The sequence below is a fragment of the Zosterops lateralis genome (assembly GCF_965231275.1).
Source record: "Zosterops lateralis genome assembly, chromosome: 3".
Lineage (NCBI taxonomy): Eukaryota > Metazoa > Chordata > Aves > Passeriformes > Zosteropidae > Zosterops > Zosterops lateralis.
The window spans coordinates 68324328-68338722 of record NC_139764.1 but is presented as its reverse complement, the minus strand read 5'-3'; the positions used below and the strand labels follow the sequence as shown (position 1 = coordinate 68338722).

The 14395-nt window shown below is 42.2% G+C and overlaps 1 long non-coding RNA gene across 1 annotated transcript; it reads left to right on the top strand.

Moving 5' to 3' along the window:
- The first annotated feature begins 9878 nt into the window (after positions 1-9878).
- On the top strand, positions 9879-14387 carry LOC310906804. The gene is made up of 3 exons (XR_014589482.1): positions 9879-9984; positions 11818-11946; positions 12088-14387. It is a non-coding gene; the product is annotated as an uncharacterized lncRNA (long non-coding RNA).
- Positions 14388-14395: the final 8 nt, after the last annotated feature.

The window sequence follows — 14395 nt, the reverse complement described above, 5'->3', positions numbered from 1 at the left end:
TTTCTTTCCTGAAGGTGTTATATTGTCAAAAGCCGAGAGACCAAGACAAATGCAGAAATTTTAAGGCAAGCTACCTATCATGGTTACTGTGTGAACCATGGAGGGGCCTGTAGGGCTGCTAGTAATACATAATTTGGGTACAAAGCTTTCTGCAAGGTTCTGTACTGTCATATATTGTGATGCTTTCTGCCAGCAGGCAGGATGGCTAATGCTTTGCCTTCCTGCAAGGAAGTCTCAGGGAGAAAACTAAAAAAAGCTCTGCAAAGAGGCAACAGAGAATCAGTTTTGTGATAGGAACTGAAACTTTGTAGCAGCTGCATAAAAATGACCAAACACATTCTGTTCTATGTAAATATCAGTAACATCAGAATTTAGTTCTGGAAAGTGATAAGGAAATGGCAGTCACACACTGACTTTAGTTATCTCTCATTCTCAATTTTTACTGGAGTGGTAGTGTAAAATAATTCAGTTATTTCCACAGTATGACAGAAGTGTCTGGCCTTTTCATAAGAAATACTTTTTAATGCATTATTAAAATACGATATTTCTCTTCCCCCTTTGAATAAACAGCATAAATTGAGAAGCAGCATAAATAAAAATTAAAATGTAACCAAAATTGCAGGGAGCATGGAATAAGGGTGTTTTCTATGGATTCCACTCATCCCTCCTGGTGATACCTGCAGAATTTTATGTCCTAGGACAAAAGTCTTCTGCTTGGATCAGGGCTTGATTCAGAGGGTCTCCTGAGATTTCACTAAACACATGGTAATATTTGAACACAGGTTTTCTTTTTTGCAGGTCCTGTGGGTTATAATGTTAAATATCTCTTCAGCAGTTATCAGTGTTTTATGAGGGATTGCAGTGGCAGTTCTGTTGATGTGCTGGACATATGAAGTGTAATGGTTGCTGCAATCTGCATTTCGTCAGGAGTGCATACTAAAAATCTCATCTTTTGAGAAAGTAATGGTACAGTTAAATAAGAAAAAAGACAAGACTCTAATCAGTGTTTATGTATATCAAAAAAGTGGGAGAAAATGAAGTACATAAAGAAATAGAACTAAGACTACCAGCAAGGGCAAGAACATCTCCCCAAGCGAGTGAAAACATGTTTATCATTCTGGGGGCTGGTGGGAATCCAGGGAAAAGATAAATGTGGTTTGTCTGTTTTTTCTTATAGTCAGCATCTTGGGACTTTGTTGTAGCATACAGTCAGCAGGATCATGGCAGTCTGGGTTGTTGTTGTTGGATTTAAAACACCACATTCATCACTGGATTCAGTTCTCATTGCACTGTTATATACTTAGTGGTTAGTAAGGCATTTACCTCTGTTTTGAATCTATAAGGAATTCCAAGCACTGCGTGACTGGAAAATTACGTAAAATCCTTGACAAAATGGGCAAAAGCTAAGAGTCTGCAGATGCCCATTTTAGGGAAGCACATTTGAAACATAGGAAATGCCCAGGATTTGGAGTAGATTGTGTTGTATCAATCAGTGCTTGGCAAGATGTGATAACGGTTTGAAGAGATTCCACAGGAGTGTTCAGCAGTTTGGGATGACAGCAGTAAATGAAAAACAAAACTTAGTAGATAAACTGAAGGGAATATATATTTCCTTCATTTTGTAAACATTGGTTCTCATTTCCATATTGTCATTTCAATTGGACAGAAAGAGAAGTGCATGTGAAGTTTAAATATGTGGTGGGTATTTTAGCAGGGAAAATACAGCATCTAAGGAGGTTTTGAGGTATTTGTTACCATTACATAATGATGCATTATTTATCCTCCTGCTGTTCACCAAAATGGTGAATTGTTCAGAAATAACACGTTGACTCCTGTGCCTGGAGCTTTGTAACCTTTGTCCTTGCATGGTGAGGCAGGTATGGCAGTAAATCCCACTGTAGGGGTGTGTCCAGCCAGGGCTGAATATGGCCCCAGGGCACATCCAAGGTGGTGCATGCCATGCTGTATGACATCAGGGGGTGCATTTAAGGTGGCTCTGTGTCTGTCCCCAGCTGGAATTCTGGATGAGGACATTGGCACCTGAACTGTACAATCTGCTTGCCTGAGGCAGGCAAGGTGGAGTTGTGTTTGGTACAAATGAATTCTGTGTCACAGGCACTCACTCAGCCCCACCAAGTGAGGTGGGAAGGCTGCTTTTAGCATAAGGAACAAATAATAGAGAGAGTGGTTAGTGAAAATAAAATAATGTTAAAAATATTTTCTTAACTCTTTTAGAGATAGAGATACAGGCTGATACTTTTAGCCTGAAGCAAGCCAGAGACATGTCTTCAGAAGAAGAATGGAAGGCAACAGGTAGAGACGTAAGACAGAGTGGAAGGAATAAACCTTTCACCTGTGTAGCTGTAGCTGAACAAAGAATGAGGTCAGGCTGATATAGGTGACCAAAGGCTAATGTTTAGATGGAGTTCTTGTTACAGTACATTCATTTACTGTATTTTTAATGTGCATTTTTTAGTTGGTGATAGTGTAATACAGTGGTGGGCTTTGGCCTGAGTCATAGCAGGAGCATATTCCCTGGGAGTTTAGCTGTGTCCTTAAGGCTGGCTGATAAAAATGCCTTGGTCAACCTGGGAGTTTTTCAAGTGGAGGAACTTCAGGAGGGTCTGCACAACTTTTTCTCAGTAGACGGTTTTGTTCTGAGGGTCTTGCCTCTGGCCCCTGCCTGAAGTGTAACACCTGTGGGCTTCCTGTGCCTGGCCTTGGGTCCCACTCAACCTGGCACCTGCTCTTGCTGTGCCCTGATGGCCTGGACCAGTGCTTCTTCCCTCAGCAACTGAAGTACAGGCACAATTGAACTCTGTTGATATGGCCACCCATTACTGCCTCTTAATATCCTAAAGCTCATCAGAATTACAGTATCAAGATTTTTTCTATAAATTTTGTAAAATCATTCCACTTACCCATTTTCTTTGTGGAATAATTGAATTACATCATTCTGATCCATTTGGTGTGCTGCATAGTTGATATTATCAGTAAAGCTCTTTCAAAACCAGTCCCTCTGAGTAACTTTTTTTCGTCCCTGGAATTGTGGCAAGAATTTTTTGTCTGATTTACAGCTGGGGGTCAACAGTGAATTAGTGAAGGGTATCCTAAGCAATAAAGTATGTGAAGGACAATAACAGAGAGCTGGGACCATGACAGACTAAAAAGGAAGGTGAGGCTGGTGTGTAGAAAGGTGAAATATGCTGTCAGAGGTCTGTCTGATACAATGAGAATGGCCATAAACTTCAGAGATCCCAGGGCTTCCCCAGATCCCTGGGGATCCCCCAGATGTGGAGTACCTACACAGCAGAGGAGCCATGCTAACAATCTCTGCTGGCTTTAGCAGCCCTCCTGGATCAGATTCAGAAACCCTCTGACCTCACATTAGGTAAACTACCTTGTAGATAATGACTTTGGCCTCCAGCTTTTGTCTCATCAGTGCTTGAATAAGTAGTGGGGAATGATTGGAGCCTACTGTCTGTGCTGTACTAACACAATGTCCTTGTCCTTTTAACACATATGCCTGTGCAAAGAAAATTGGTGTGTAGTCTGAGGGCATCTTTCATCACTTTTCATTTAAAGCAGTATCTAAGAGTGTGTTTGGCTGGAGTGAGAAGCTCAGCATAAAACCCCAATAAAGCTAAACTTGAAAGACAGAAGTTTTTCTTACAGCAGTGACACATTACATCAATAAAACACTGTGTAATGTGGTAAGATAATAGTTTTCTCAGAATGCATGTTGCTGCCAGCTGTTCTTTATAGAAGGCAGCTTTTTTTTTTTTTTTTTTTTTTTAATATGGTTGCTGGGAAGGGAACTTCTCCAAACCCAGCAGCTGACAATGAAAAGTCTTCACCTCCCTATTTGCTGAGTGCTCCTGAATTTCCTGACTTTGTGGAGATCCTACGGCTTTCCTCTGGACTTGCATGTCCTCTGGGTACTTGTGCATGCTATGTCTCTGGTATGGCACTCTGAGAGGCAGCACTGTATTCCTAGTGACTTGGTCAGAGATGTAAGTTGTAGCAGAAAATATGTCATGAAACATAATTTTGGATTAAGATGAATATTCGATTTCTGTTTCATTATTCATAGCCTTGGACTCCAACTTGCAGGCACTGGGGAACCAGGCTTGAAAGATGCACTGTTGTTTCTTTAGGTGACCTCTTAATACTGGATGAAAGATTTTACCATGTTTTTTTCTGGCAGAGTGTCCTGCCATGACCAATGCAAATACAGTAATTATGGCTTCCCTGAAGAATTGTTATGCCTGAAATTCAAAATATTTCCTGGTTGTACTTTTCTCTTCTCGTTATAACTTTTTTCATGTGGTGTAACTTCAGCCAGTTGTCCCCTGCCCAGTTCCCATGCACTGTTCTCCTAGATCCTGAGTGTATGACATCCAGCTGTACGTCCAACCACCATCCTTGTCACCAGGTCAATGACTTTTGGCACAGGATCAGCTTCCTGATACTTGATGTGATGAGGCATTTGCCTGCCCTCAGAGTGCCTGAATATTGCCCACTGCCAGAGCATGAGTTTCTGGGCTCTGACATCTGCTCAGATCGGGTCACTTGGACTCAATCACGTGCTGTGTTCTGCTTTGATCCCTTGTGGAACACTGGGGACACTGGGGTGGTTGCCACAGAGTAGACCTGCCATGGGTGACCGAACCAATGGCAAATAAAAAAATCAATTAACTGGCCTCCTAATACTTTCCTCTGATAGCCTTCAGAACTAAAATTGCTTTCCTGATTTTAAACATCTGAATATAATTTAAAATCCTTGCAAGAAATAAGAGCCACTAACCTCTGTCAATACTGAGTATGCAAAACCATATCTTTTCATAGCAGTAGTCTCTGTTACTTACAAAAAGTAATTTGTCAGGAAATGTGGGGTTTTATGAAGAAAATATCACAGTCTATTTTAATCTTTGACCCAGAAGTATGAAGCGAAAACAATTACTCTCTAGGCAGATTGATTTGGAATGTTCCTACAGAGATTTAATTCCTATATAGTAGTTTGTGTATAGATTGCAGAATGTTTTAGGAAATGGAAGGATGGAATGTGTTACAGGCTTCTTAGCTAGCTGCAGATATACAAAGGTATTTGAGGTTAAATAATCTTTTTGTTTTGTAGCATAAGTAAAGAAAAACCTAAATTCCCTAGCTAAATTTAACACAATCTTCATACTCAGAGCCTCTGGAGATTAGTCTGGGTCTATGCTCTCTTCAGGCATTCAGTTAAATATTTGCTGAATTGTTAAATTTATTCCCATTTAGCAAATAAACTTAAGATCATTACTTTTAATGAAATCCATGGACTTAATCTTGGACAAAATCAGGTCTCTCCAAATATTTCCCTAAATCAGCCTTCCCCATCTTACCCCGGCGCTGTTTTGTGAGGTTTAGTGGCTCATATGGTGAGTCCAGGAGCAAAGGTCACTCAGCACAGCACTCTTGGCAGAGCTGGGAATAGGGGTGGCAGAGCTGTACTCTGATGGTGTCCAGCAGGGCTGGTTTAGCCTTCTGTCTGCATCCAAGCTCCACAAATGAGAGCTCTTTTCTTTGCACCTCCAGTGCACTTGGTTATGGCCTCTCTTTCCAACCTGCATTTTGGTCCTACACATACCTTCTCTTCTTTTAAGAGAAGGAGCCATCTATGCCCCAGCTCTGCACTGTGTGTCAGGGAGATCTTGCATGTAAGAAATCACTGACACTGGTAGTCATTTTGGATTATATATTTACATCCACACATAACCTTAGCTGTATTGCAATAACTTTATAAACAATGTTTCTCTCTGTTTCAGTGGAAGTACTAACTTTTTTTTTTTTTTTTAATTGAGACCATCTGCTATAAGTAATTACTTTAATCTTCTGCCTGCTCTCGCATTTTCTGGTTTTAGCCTCAGGCAGCCCAACCTGATTTCAAGGACATTACTTTTAGTTTATAGTAGTCAGCACAGGATCAAGTGTTTGGCCTTCATTGAGGCCACAGTCCTACAAACATTTTTTTTTTTTGTCTGATATGTCATTTTACCATATCAGTGCTTGTAATTATATAATTATATTAACACTATTTCCCATAAATTATAGGTGCACCAAGATACGTTCACAGGTCTTTTTCTCTTCTCTAGTAAAGGTACTTTAAACACCTTGTGAACATTTCTTTTTGAGCCAATAAAAAATGTTCCCAAGCTATTCACATGTGCAAGATGACATGCTTTCATTTTTGCCGTAACTGAAAGTCATCATAGTCTGTAAAAAGCTGACTGGGAAATAGTGCTCTACCTTACAGCAGGCAGGAAAATCATCTGGGAATCATGAATTGAAAGTCCCAAGGTAATTATCTTGCAGGTTACTGTAGGCCTTTTGTTATATGTAGGTACAGCCTCCAGCATTTGGAAGGATCTCCATGTCCTTGATCACTTGCCTACAGGAAGGAAAAAGTGCACATGGGATCCATCTCTATCCAAAGCCAAGCTTTGCAGCCTCTGTTTTGTGTGGGGCCATTTCAAACTCAGACACTTGTTTCCTACTGACAGGCTACACCCACTATGCTCTTTAGAAAGTTCTTCATAATGAATACTGTCAGTTCTTGATTAAGTAGCCTCCAGTTGGCATTTTAGGAGAGGTGAAAATACTATGGCTTTATGCAGCTACATTCATTTAAAGAAGCACGTGTTGTTCCATGTGCCCCAGCTACAAATGGGATGAAGTCAGGAGACACTGTGAGACATGACAGTATTGGAAGGGACTCCCTGTGAAATACCCTTCATTTCCTTCCTTCACAGCACTAATCTGAATGCTGAAAACAGTCCAACTTTTTGCAATCTCTGTGATTTTCAGCCTGTCCTTCTCCCACGCTGTGGGAGGGCAAGCGGTGCCTCCTGCAGGCACCAGCATGGCGATGGATGCCAGCAGAGCTCCAAAAAGCTTTGTACCGTATCCCATCCCACCCCACCCCAACCAGCAGGGTGGTACTAAGCAAAGAGGATGCTGCAGGCATTCCTTGTCCAAGCAGGGACATCAGAAAATCTGAACAGAGCAGAGCCCAGAAACTACCTGGTTGTCCTTGTTGTACCCTGTGGCTTCTTTTTGCTTCCTCAGGATTAAACACCCACTCAGATTTAGGAGGGCCTGGCTATAAGATCATGGATCCTACACCATTCAGATTGTACAGAGCTGGTGGCCAGGCAGCAACTTGAAGTGGATATTGCTGCTTATGAATATATCCAGCTTTTGGTTTGTTCTCTGTAGGTTTGAAAGTTATGCTTTTTTGCTACTGTTAAAGATGCTGTCTTTCTGTGTGGTGTGGTAACATGGAAACTACACTGTGAATTTTTCTCTCCTTGATAATACTTAAATATTTTATTGTCTTCCATCAAAGAAACTGTTCAAAGCAATATTCTTGTTTATTACATTCCTGAAAATCTAAAAATTTTAACAGGCTAGTCCTATATGTTAACCTACTGAGAACAAACTTCTAGTATGCATTTGCTAAAATGACATCCTTCAGCTTGTGAGAGCAGAGCAGACCCTGGAGGTTTTGTGAAATGCCTCCCTGTCTGTCTGGGCCCACTTTCGGCTGACACTGAGCTCTGCAGCCATGAGTTTGTAACCTTTGGTCCTGGAGATGCCCTGGCAGCTTCCTTAGTTTTGCCATAGGGTTTTCTAGCTTGAGTAACATGTTAATTGTCCATGTGGGGAGCTGGCTCAAAGGTGATGTGGAACTGCAAGGTGTTCCTATGGTGACTGTTGTTGGCCGTCCCAAAGATTCCTCTTCCTTTGTGATGGATGGAGAAGCTTTCATCCAGGGAAAGAGTTGAGGGATGAAGGGCTGCAGTTGTGGTACTGCCTTTGCTGCTATTCACCATACAAGTCCCTTTCATACAAGTCCCTTTTACCAGCTCCCTCACGCTCCCTTTCTTTCTCTCGCACTCACGTTTTTCTTTTCCCTCAATGGTTTCACTGAGTCTTATGCCAACAAAGTCTGGTTTAAGTCCATCTTTTATCCAGTAAAAAGCTAATGAAAATGTACCCATAAAAAAGCACTCTGGATCCCTGTTGTTGGTCTGTAATGACTCCTGCCAGAGTAGCTCAAGATACTTATCGTGGCAATTTGTTATGGCTGCTTGTGATTATTCTCAATGTATGGATGAGGAAGGTAGGAGGCAGAGAGGATGCTCCAAGCACAGGCTCTGCTCTGCCTCCCCTCATGCCACTGCTGGTGGCAGAAGACAAGACCCCCGTGAGCACAGTCAGGGCTGTCAGGGTGGGACACAGCCAGCTGAGGTGGGGTACCCAGCTGCTCCCAGCCCTTGGCAGCTTGCACAGGAGGGTGCAAGGATACTTCTTTATCTAAATAAAATGACAGAGCTGAATAAATGGAGAGCAGATACTGAGTTAAGGAAGCCAGGGTGCTCCCAGAGTAGATTTTTTAAGGGTGAGGAGAGGAGGCAGGTGATGAGAGCTGTGAGGAGGTGAAGAGGATCCTCCACACTGGCCGGGAAAGAACTTGTGAGAGAGAGAAGAAATGACTCTCAAGAGTGATGACTGGGGAGAAGAAAGCATTAGGCGTGCTTGGGTTTGGGAGATTATGGCAAGCACTTGACTGCTTTTCTATAGAGAGGAGTCTGGCTTTGGGGTGGGGAGCAGAGGGTCCACTGATCCTGTCATCCTCCACCACCATCTGACCTGCTCGCATTGAGCAGTCAAGAGCCCCATCAAGCTCTCAATAAGCTTTAAAGAAAGTGAAGAAATGTTTAAATGTTATTTTTCTCTGATTTTCTTTCATTCTTGTTACCTTGTTTGAGAGCCTTTCTCAGAAACTGATTAATAAAAATGGTAGTTAAATTTTAACTGATCAGTTCCTCCCTAACTGCTGCCTTGTGGCTTGCAAAATTACTTTAGCAGACTAATTTTGGAGTGGGATGCTTTGTCCTTTGACATGATGCTCCAGTACAAGCGATTCTGTGTAATTGCCTCAGTCCTCTCATCTCATTACAGGCAAATGAGGTTGTGTCCCATTAATTCCAGCAAGTGCTGGTTGCAGTGCCCAGACACATGCCAAGCACAGAGTCTCCCAGAACATTACTGGCTGACAGAGGCATCTCTCACCCTTTTCAGATATCAAAGTTATTTGTCCTCTGCTCTTAGGGTAAAATAGTTTTGCAGGAAGTATCGGGAAAGCAATCTAAGCCTTAAAATAGAAAGGCATACCCAAGGGAACAGCTTTCTCAAGGGTGGAAAGCAACTCTTAATTAAAGAGGAAGAGAGCAAGAAGTAGTAATCTCCTCCTTTAATGCATCAACACATGTATGTGCATTATGGGTAACAAAACTCTTGCAGGAACACATACAAGGTGGACTGATTCCAAATTAAATCCATCTTGAAATTACTGAAGCAGTTTTTGGTATATTGTCCCCCTTCCCACATGACATGGCAGCTTCTTTCCTGAGTAGCATAGGGAAAGCACAAGCTCTGCCTGGAGGAGGATGATGGAGCTGGAGTCAAACAGTGCATGCAAACTGCCACAGCTCCCCTGTGTGCAGAGGTGCCTGGGTACATGCAAACTTGTTTCTACCTGATGTGTAAATCAAGTAAATCTATAGGTCATAAAAAATTGACAATTTCAAACAAAAGGTGCAAAAAGTGCAAGATGAACTCTAGCACAATTGGATAACATTGCTGGAAAAGAGGATTCACAAAATTTTAAGTCCTTGGTGATGCCCACCTTGGAAACAATTTAACAGCCAGTCTTGTTTCCAATACCAGCTTATGTTCTCTGGGAGATACGTGCGCCTTGAGCTTGCTGCTGTTCCAGGAGCTCCAGCATCAAAGAAGTGACTTTTGCCTTTTTCTTTCGACTCCAGGAAGCTCATAGCATTTAGTGCCTCAAATCCCACACACCAGGCTTCCACCTCCAGCAGCTTTCCTGCTTGCCAGTGCTACTACATTTTGCTCCATCCAACCTGGGACCTTGAGGTGAGAGCAGATTCTCCTCACAGGCAGACTCTTCAGCATCTTGGGAAACAAACTTTACAGCTGCACTTAGCATTTCTGATCTCAGTCTTGGCTGCTGCCCAGCCTACTCAAATGGTTTGCACCATTGCCAGTAGGAAAGCTTTTATATAAGGGAACATAAATAATTTTCAAAAGTGCCGTAACTGTCATAAAGTGTCTTAATGGGTAGTATTCAATCTAAACAGAAAATCCCAAATGCCTATGTCAATTATATGGGTTGTTTTTCTTTAATATTAAAAGTTAGAATGTTCTTTTTTATTTACATTTTATTACTTTATGCCAGTATGAGGGAACATTTTCTGTTAAACTTAGGTCATGTTTGTAATTTCTTGACTTTCAGGATTTTATGAGATTTAGAACTCCCCTTCCACCCGCAAAGTTGAGGCTGCTGGCAGCAATGCCTAACACTTCCCAAACCTGAGAAGCTGCCTGAGGTCCAGGAAATCTAGAGTTAAAGCTGACTTACTTCTATTGTTTTAAACACATTTAAGGTGGTAGGTGTGCCTGTCGATCTGTAGCTAATCCACTTCTGCATTTCTAGGGTCCTGTCCACAAAGGTGAGTATTTGAAGTAGGCAGTGCGTGACCATCAGCTCTCATTTAGCGCAAGGGGCGGCTGGTGGAGCTGAGCCTCAGGCAGGGGACATAAGAGGACTGAGACAAGGTTACAGATCAAAAAGTGTTCTCAATAAAGCAGTCTGCTCTTGCTAATACAAACAGATTATAATTCTGACTGAAAACCAAACCTTTTTGCTTTAGGGAGATGAAAAGCAGTTCTCAGGTTATTGTGTGAATCAGATCAACAATTTGATTTTTGTGGAAGTTCAGCATTTGCACAGTCAGATAGCTGAGGAGACATATCTTCAAAAGTAGGACCATAAACTGACTCTCCTTCATCTTCCTTTCCAGTTATGGTATCTGCAGGGTAGCTAAAAGCAATCATCAGAGACCATGGTTATCACAGGCATTTGTTGCAGCATTGTCAGTGAGCAGCTCACTGAGGTCAGAGATGTGGGTTGCCCATCAGCCTGGGGGAACAACCACTTCCATCTCTGTTTCAGTACTGAAATTTGGATAGACCATTGGACAGGAGACCTTTGTCTTCCATTCCAGGAGACAGTCTCTCTATGAATCATTTCATGGAGTGTGTTTAATTGCTGTTGCTCTTAGAAGGTCCAGCATCTCCTGCTGGGAGAGCTATGGCAGTGGCAGAGCTGAGACATGGAAGCAGTGCCCCAAAGAAGGACATCTGTCGGAGAGAGTAGGGTTAGAAAAAAGAAGGATGAAAATGCAGCTGTGATTTTATGGGAAGTTAAGGCCACTAACTTGTCTAAGAAAGGAGAATTGATAAGAGTGAAATTCCTGTTCAGTTCAATGAGACACTAAGAAAAACTGATTGATTTTTATGTAAGTCTGGCTTTGTCACATTGTTTAGACATTGTCTGGTTATCATTAGTCCTCTACAGATCCATTTGCTTCAAGCCTGCACTACTCCCTGAGGCCTCCAAACTGGTGCTGGGGCTGAAGCCCAGGGGTTACCTCTGCTATAAACTTGGCCACATGGAAAACCAGGGGCCGGAGCAGCCCCACCACCATGACTGCCACAGGCACCTACCATGGCCCGTGGCAGTCTGGCCATGAGTTTGAATCTGTCAACTGGGCCAGGCTCTGCGGCAACACCAGACACCAGCCCACACCCTACCCTGCATTTCTAAGCACTTCCCAAGCCTAATGTAAGCAATTTTCACCCCTTTGGGAGGTTAGAAAATGCTCCAATTTCTGTTTTCCCCTGAAGGAAGGAAAACCAGGTTACACAGAAAGCATGTGGCATAACAGAGGACTGAAGCCAGCTCTTGATGGATGCCGTCAGTAATCCTTAAAGGATGAAGAGCCTTCTGCTAATAGCAAATATCCAGCAAAAACTGTAAGTAAAAGCAAACATGAGAGAACTGCTTCCCCATTCCACTCCCAGCCTCCAGTGAGCCTCTGCTCAAGGATTTCCTGGTACCTCTGTGTTTAATTCTGCCTGGCAGCTCTTTTCCATTTGAATTTCTTTGCTTTTCAGGCATATGTGAAAGTCTGGCATCCACAAATTTCTGTGGCAATGAGATTTATAGCTTAATTACACCCTGTGTAGAGCGTGTGCCTCCTTTTGATGCAGAAACTCCTACCCGCAGCTGTATTTGCTGGGCACTGCTGAGACATCATTCCTGCTGGCAGCGCGTGGACAGAGCAGTTCCAGAGGGGTCGCGGCTCCCACAGCAAAGCTTTGTGCCACCGCGGCAGCTCCGCTCTCTTTTGGCTCATGCAGCACATGCAAAAGCTGCTTTGTGGGACAGCTGTAGGTTCAGCTCGGGCTTCTGTCAGCACAGCGGGGTCAGGTCACTTTTCATCTCTGAGCACCATGAACTTTCATGTGTGAAAGTGCTATTGCAGATGAGACAGTTATGATTTTCATGCAGAACAAACCTATTAAATTAAATTTAAAAAACCCAAACCAACTGATTTCTCATCTTAACAACAATGTGCACTTTCCCCCCAACTGTATATCCTACTGGCTTTATAAAGTGATACACTTTTACCTGACCACAGAGTCAGAACCGAAAAGCCTCTTAGCTAAATTACAGAGTCTATAAAAAACCCAGACTGAGAAGGAAATCACAGGTTGCAGATGGGCCTCCTCTAGGTAGCCCTGAAGTCTCTCTAGTCTGGCTCAGTGGTAGTTTCCTACAGTGATTCATTAGGGCAATGCTTTTTTAAGGGTTTTGTTGGGATTTAGAGCAGTGCTGGATTTGAAGAGCTCCATCCTCCAAGTATCAGAGACTGTGAAGAAGATCAGATTCTCAATGTTTAGCTACCACAGCTGCTCCCTTACCTGAAAGATCCATGCACAAGGTGTTATCATTTCATGTGATGATGTTCTCCTGCTGAAAAATGCAGAAAAGCGAGGCAGACAGAACAGTTTGGACAAGGACACGTTAAAATGGTAAGACAAGGCAGTTTTAATTCACAGCCAGATCCTGGGTGGCAGCAGATGAGCTGAGGTGTGACAGTAGGTAACTGCAAGCAGCACATGCAAATGCAGGGATGTTTTATGGGTTGTGGTGCAAAGGAAAGCCCTTTGCTTCCTCCTCTCAAAATTCAGCAGCAAGGCTGCTGGAGCCTCTGTAGGCTATAAGCAAAGCAGAATCTAATTTTGGTAGCCATACCATATGGCTTTTGCTATAGCCAAAAAAGTCTATAGCAGCCTTATGTAAAGTCCAGAGCAGAAGCAGCCTACCCAGAGTCAGATATAAAATCAGCTTCAGAAAATATTGTCTTGGCTATTTTTCCCTACATCCATCATATTTTTATCTTGATACATATTAATAAAACCGAAGTTCATTGGGCTTTTTGAAACTTCTCTTTTCTCCTTTTTCCACCACAACATTTAAGGATTAAACCCAGAGCAATCCACTACATATTATTTTTTAAAAATTCTGAGATTCATGGCCGCATTTCATAAATGTGCTTAAATTAAACACAAGAAATTCTGTTCTTGAAATTTAATTCTGCACATACATAGGACTGGCTCCCATTAATACTTATTCTTTGGAAAAAAAAATTAACTGATAATTTTTAGGCATTATTACTGTCATTGTGGGCAAGGGGAATTAACCATAAACATACTGGTAATAGTCAACTGACAGTCAAAGTCAAAAAGAAAGGCAATGATTAGCCTAACGAGCATCACAGGACCATTTTCTGAAAAACTGTGTTGGATGTTTCTTCATAAAAAGAGCATGCCAAGAACCACCAATTACTTGTCTCAATCTACTCCGGTTTTTATTTCTCCACTTCTTTTCTCATCATTTGGTAATTCAGGTACATTAAATTCTATTCAACAAGTTGCCAATTATGAAAATGACATATATTAAAATCCTGAACTGGGTGACTAATATTAATTTTAGACTCTATTTATGACCTGTTCATGACAACATGATATTGTTCTGCAGGCCTGTTTGTAGTACTCAGATAAATGTTCAGTGGGTGGCAATAATTAGATGTGAATTTTCTCCTTGCCAGCTGTGGCAGATGTGCTGTGCTGCATTCAGTTTGGAGAGGAAAACAATTACCACAAAGGAAAACATGGAAAGCACACGAGGTTGTGCAGCGCCTTTAAACAATGATCCTGAAAGCCTTTCAAAGGTTGTGCAGCAATGCTCTTGGAAACTTTAAGTCCTTTGAAGAGTGCACATATCCCCTGGCACAAGACCCAAGAGTTTTGCTTCTGTGTGATTCTTAAAGGGTTTTCTTGGTCCAAACTTCTCCACCTGATGCAGCTGCAGCTGTTTCAGTTCCTTTCAGTCCAAAATAGCCTCTGAAAAGGACTG